The sequence below is a fragment of the Solanum pennellii genome, chromosome 7, assembly GCF_001406875.1.
Source record: "Solanum pennellii chromosome 7, SPENNV200".
Taxonomy (NCBI): domain Eukaryota; kingdom Viridiplantae; phylum Streptophyta; class Magnoliopsida; order Solanales; family Solanaceae; genus Solanum; species Solanum pennellii.
In genome coordinates, this window is record NC_028643.1 from 39090671 (window position 1) to 39096878 (window position 6208).

Consider the following 6208-nt stretch of genomic DNA (forward strand, 5'->3'; position numbering starts at 1 on the left):
TATGTACAATAAAAGTAGAAGGCCATGTAATCTTCCTAAACGAAGGGGCTATCTATACTCGATATATATATATAATTATGTGTATGAAGAGGTCTATGTAAAGGGGAAAAACCTTAAAGTGACACATTTATAATACGTATTGCAATCGTCACTCATTTTGTTAGTGATACTAATAAAAATAATTTATAATAATCATATAATATATGTTTTATTCTTAAACTATACATTCATATCACATACTGCAAACTTTACTCTATTCTTAATGATACCAACCAAATGATTAGGTAACACACTTATTATAAATTTATAATATATGCACACTATATTTATAATGCATATTGCAAACAATAGTGATGTTATGATACAAACCAAAATAATTTATAAGAAACTTAAAATACATATTTTTTTTATGAATAACACAAGTTTATTTCAGTTTATACATTATTCTATTGTCTTTCATTAGTAATATTTTTCATTTAATTTTAATTCTCACTTCTAGAACATTAATATTGTGTAATACATTTTAATGAAAATTTAATTGATTTGTATTTTATTATATGTTACTATTAGATAGTTTGTTTAATTCATTATTGATATAAGTTTAATTCACTTTATGTATCTGTGTCTAGTCTTTCATTAATTACTTTTTTATTCGTGGTTAATTTTCTCTTCTAATTCAACTTCAGTATTTGTGTAATGTACTTTTAAATACAAGTTAATTCTTTTTGCAATTTATTGGTTGATTTGTTAGAATTGAATTACTTGTTTCATTCACTATTGATACAAGTTTTAATTACTCTACATATTGTAGAAAATAAAATTTGTGTCGAGAAATTAATAATCAAGAAAGGAAAATTATGGAACAATCTTTTTATTATTCTAGTGTGAGTGTTACAATCTCTATGTTTTTTTTTCTGAATTCTCCTTTTCAAATATAAATTCAACGGCTCTTGAGCTTGATCTTGAACTTTGGATTTCTCTTGATCTTGTCTCTATTTTGACCTTAATCGTGATTTTCAACTTGAACTTGGACTTGATCTTCGTCTTGACTTGAACTTTATCTTTATCTTGACATTCTAGTTGAACTCAAGGCTTTCGAGCTTTATATTGAATCCGACAATCTTGATCTTGATTGTTCTTGATCTTTGTCGTTCCTTATTTTGCTCGTTCTTAAAACATGGATGCTTAAGTTCTTGAACTTGTAGAGAAATCTGCGGCTTTTGATCCATGAGCTTTCTTTAGCTTCTTGTTTAAAAATTCTTGTCCTCTTTTCTGAATTATGAAGACCCCTATATATAGTTTTAGACTAGGGGAGTTATGGTTGGAATAAGATTCCCTTCGGTCAATCAAATTTAAGTTACATGACATATGGGCTTTATGGAGCATATTTTTAATTAAGTTCATATTTATTGAATTTAAATAATTAGTTTAGTTATATTAATCCCTAATATTTATTTGTACTAATATATTAATTAATGTAATATAATCCGAATCATTTTAATAAATTTATATTTGAATAAATTATTGATTATTACAAATGCCCCCTGCTTCAAGTCTCGTCAAGATGTTTTTTTTTCCGATGACCAAACTTGAAGTACTGATTAAATAATAATTTATTTACCATGCTAATGCAATGTGTATTTTATTTTCCGACTCTAATGCATGTAATTGGAGAAGGCACGTGAGTCTGCCCTTTTCAGACATATATTTGGCCAATTATATTAATGATACGAGGCAAATAAATGCTTGTTAAAAATCAATAGGAAACCAATTCAACTAGGATAATATTTCTGTCAATTACTTTAGAATAGGCAAAAAGAAATTGATATTGGTCTAGCAGAGACATTTTATGATGCCATTCAAGTTCAAAATGTAGTTTAACTAGGAGTTGTAGATCCACTCAATTTTAAATTCATGTCATTTTCTATTGAAAAAGAATTTTAATTGAACTAGGAATTGTAGTCACACTCAATTTCATATTCATACCCTTTTCTGTTGTTCTAGCCAAAAAGAAACTGTAATTGAACTAGGAGAAGAATTTTATTTCCACCACATGACATCTATAAAAAGGTACATTGTCTCTGCAATTTTGTCTTGAATTAGAGATCGTAAGCTGTAAGCCTATGACAAAAGGGGCATAATTCAAGGTAATCTTCCTTCCTTTTTTAGATATTCATCACTCTTTTATATCTTCACATGTCTGTCATAGAAAATTCACATATCATTGTACTAAATTTGAAATTATGAACAGTTTGATTTTCCAGAAACTAGACTTCTGTATATCTAACATATCCAAAGTTTAGAATTTAATACCTTCAGAATCTTTCTAGATGAATTTTTTAAGTTAGCTAGAATTTTCAGATCTAGGTGATTTTACTAAAACTCTCGTGTGTTGATGTAGGAACTACAAAATCACAAGCCTCTAAATTTTTCCGAATAAAGACACAAAGTTCTACAACATATCTAAAATTCAAGATTTAATATCTTTAGAATATTATTTAGATGATATTTTAAACTTTGCTCTAGATTCTGTCATTCTTAAAATTATTGATATGTGGTGGCTTTACTAAAATTCTCGTGTCTTGACGTAGAAACAACGAAATCAAAAGACGCTTATTTATTTTTGATCTAGACACAAAGATCTACGACATATCTGAAATTCAATATTTAATACCTTAAGAATGTTTCTGGATTATTTTTTGAGGTTAGCTCTAGATTTTGTCATGTAGGTGATTTCAGATTTTTGTTGCCTCGCAAATATTTATGTTTCAATGTCAGAACATCGTCATTAAAAAGGGTTGTAATATCTCAAAATTTTACTCAAAGTTCTTTAGTATCACCAACAAAATATTGTTTCAAGTGTAACCTTGTCAGCTTAGCATGACTTTCAAGTCTCAAACTTCTTGACAGGTAACAATTTCTCCTCTACTTGTGTATTCTTTGTGTTGTCTTCCCTCCCCCCTCCCTCCCCCACCCCTCTTTTTTTAGGTAGGATTCAAAGGATGATCCGTGCAGAAGGTAGTCTTATAACTCGAAGGGAAGAATACTTATACCCACCTTAAGAAAGGTAACATTTGTTGGATTATAGAGGGTGATTTTGTGTCATACAGAAACTTACAATTGCATATGATATAATTGATAAATAACAAAAAAAACATATAAAAAAAAACAAAATCTTATTATAAGAAAAATATTATAAATTATTGAGAGGATAAATCTCCCCACATACTTAATTCTTAAACGTCTAAATTGCGGAATCTATTGTGTTATACTATGAGAATAGGAAATATTGAATTTATAAATATGCAGACTTTTTCTCTAAGAAAGAATAAACCAAATATGGAAGAAATTATATTTTTTTCCTTTCAGAAAATGGTCAACATTTATGGTAATACTTTGACTTTTCTTCAAAGGAAAAAATAAACTTCAAACAGGAAAAGAAAATCAGGGTAAAATCGTAACAAGTCTCCCCTATTGGTTGGATTTTCTTGACAAAATTTGATCCATCTTATTCACATGCATGATACCTTTGTTCCTTACATAGTCAACATTAGTTCTGCTTGTCATGGTTAAAAATAAAGTTTAAATTACATGTTTTAAAAATAATTTAAATATATCTATGTATATGTTGAGAGATGCAGCAACAACAATATTGAAAATATGTTTTAAATCTTTTCTCCGCATGTGGATGGAGAAAAATCTTCTATAGCATCAAATTAGTTACAAATTGATTTGAAACCACTTGAGAATTTGTTTAACCTCATTCAAGCCTTAGATCATTGAACAATGATATCTTTGAACTATGTGCTCTGATACCACTTGTTGAGTTTTGAAGGTGATTAGGGCGTCATGCATAAGCTTACAATTGTATATGATAGGATTGATACATAACATATAAAAAGTTTTACTACAAATATAATATTATTATAAGCAAATTAATATAACAAAAAATTATTAATTATTGAGAGGATAAATATCCCCACAAACTAAATTTTTAAACGTCTACATTGTGGATGATACTATGTTATACTATGAGAATGAGGATCTTAAATTTATAGATCTTTAAGCTTTTCCTCTTAGAAAAAAATAAACCAAATATGGAAGAAAATGATAATCTCCTTTCAGAAAAAATTCAAGCATTTATGGTAATACTTTGAGTTTTCTTTATGAAAAAAAATAAACTTCAAAGATGAAAAGAAAACCAGGGCAAAACCCTAAAAACTTTATGGTAATCTTAAGGCTAAAGGAGGATGGACACGCATCTCTTCCCTAAAAAAGGTAACTTTATGGTATTATTAAGGCGAAAGCGAACATACATCAATCTCCGCCATAAGAAAGGGAACTATATGGTATTCTTAAGGCAAAAAGAGGATAGATATAAATGTCTGCCTTAAGCAAGGTAACTTTATGCTATTCTTAAGGTGAAATAAGATAGATATAAATCCATGCCTTAACAAAGGTAACTGTATGGTATTCTTAAGGCGAAACCGGATATATATAAATCCATGCCTTAAGAAAGGTAATTTTATAGTATTCTTAATGCGAAAGCAGATAGATATAACTCCCCGCATTAGGAAAGTCAACTTTATGGTACTTTTTAAGGGGAAAGAGGAGAGATATAAATCTCCAACCTAAGAAAGTAACTTTATGGTATTCTTAAAGAGAAAATGGATAGATATAAATTCCCACATCAATAAAGGTAACTTTATGATATTATTAAGGCGTAAATGGATAGACATAAATCCCCATGCTAAGAAAGATAATTTATGGTATTCTAATGGTGAAACCAGATGCATATCGCATTATAAAACGTAAGTTTATGGTATTATTAAGGCGAAAGCGGATAGATGTAACATTTTGAAAATTCAATACGTGTTCTAGAGCCTAACATAAGTGTATGAAGGTCAAGACACTATTTTAAGGTCAATTTTAATGAATATAAGTCATTTAGGAAGTCTAGAAACCAAAACGTCCAAGAACGTCCATGACATCCGGAAACTAGTTCAATGAGGTACTACCGTTCCTTAGCCTATTGGACTAGCTTTTAGAAGTCCGAAAATGATGTAAATTGGTGTAAGGGTGTCTATTATATGTTTAAGTTGATTCATGGTCAAAACTTTTGGGTACGACTCCTCAAGGACCGACCAAACGCCCTTGAGGAGGACCCTTGCGTTTGTGGTAAAAAAAAACTTCCCAAGGTAGTGTCACCAACGACTTGGAGTCGATGATCCGTGTGTCAATCGATGGAGAACACATAGGAATTTTTACCAAGACTGGTTTTGACCATGATTTGACCAAAACGACAGACCAACCGGATGGAAAGGTCCTGTGGCCGTTGTCTCACAGACGAATTGTCCATCGGGGTCTCGTTTGTGAGGGGTCCAATTTGCTGCACGTTTTCACTTAACTCCAATTAATTAATTAAAGGGTTAGGTCGTTATTAAGAGGATTAGGAAAGACTAATAAAGTTAATTAACCCCCCAGATAAAGACCCCAACCCCATTAGACTAATCACAACTCACAAAACAACTCTATTCCTTCTCTCTAGTGGAAAACACCATTGAAGACCAAGCTAGTGGAGGGTTTAAGGGATGCAAAGGGTCAATTTACTCCATAAATATTCATCAATTAACAAGGTATGGGATCTAATTCACCTTTGAGACCTCTTTCCCCAAAGGGTTGTTAACACCCAATTTTGAATTTTCCCGATATATATTAATTCATGAGCTTCTTAATTCCCAAACGATTGAGAATAATTAGTTTTATAAAAGTTGAACACTTTTCATTGTCATTTTAGCGATCTTAGTTGACTGATATAAATTATAGTTAGTAAAAAGTATTTCATATGAATTTTATAAACAATTACTGCATTCCATAAATATTTGAAAATCGTGTCGAAAAGATTTTACTTTAATTTAAATGGCCAAATAAATTAGTTTAATTTCATTTATTCATAACTTTTAGTTATTCGATTTTGTTAAGTTAATTATTTCATTCTTTGAAAAAAGCTTTTTGATTAATATCTATATATATATTAATTCGTCTCATTCAAAAATTTAATCAAGTTCGTCAAGTAGCTTCAAGTCGTCTAAGTTTCAGCCTCCAGTTTGCTATATCACAAATACGACCAGCTAGTAGTTTGAAACCCAATTCTTTTGAGATCAAAGATTGGGCCTCCTTTTGATTATCAGCAGCCCACTCTTCCCAA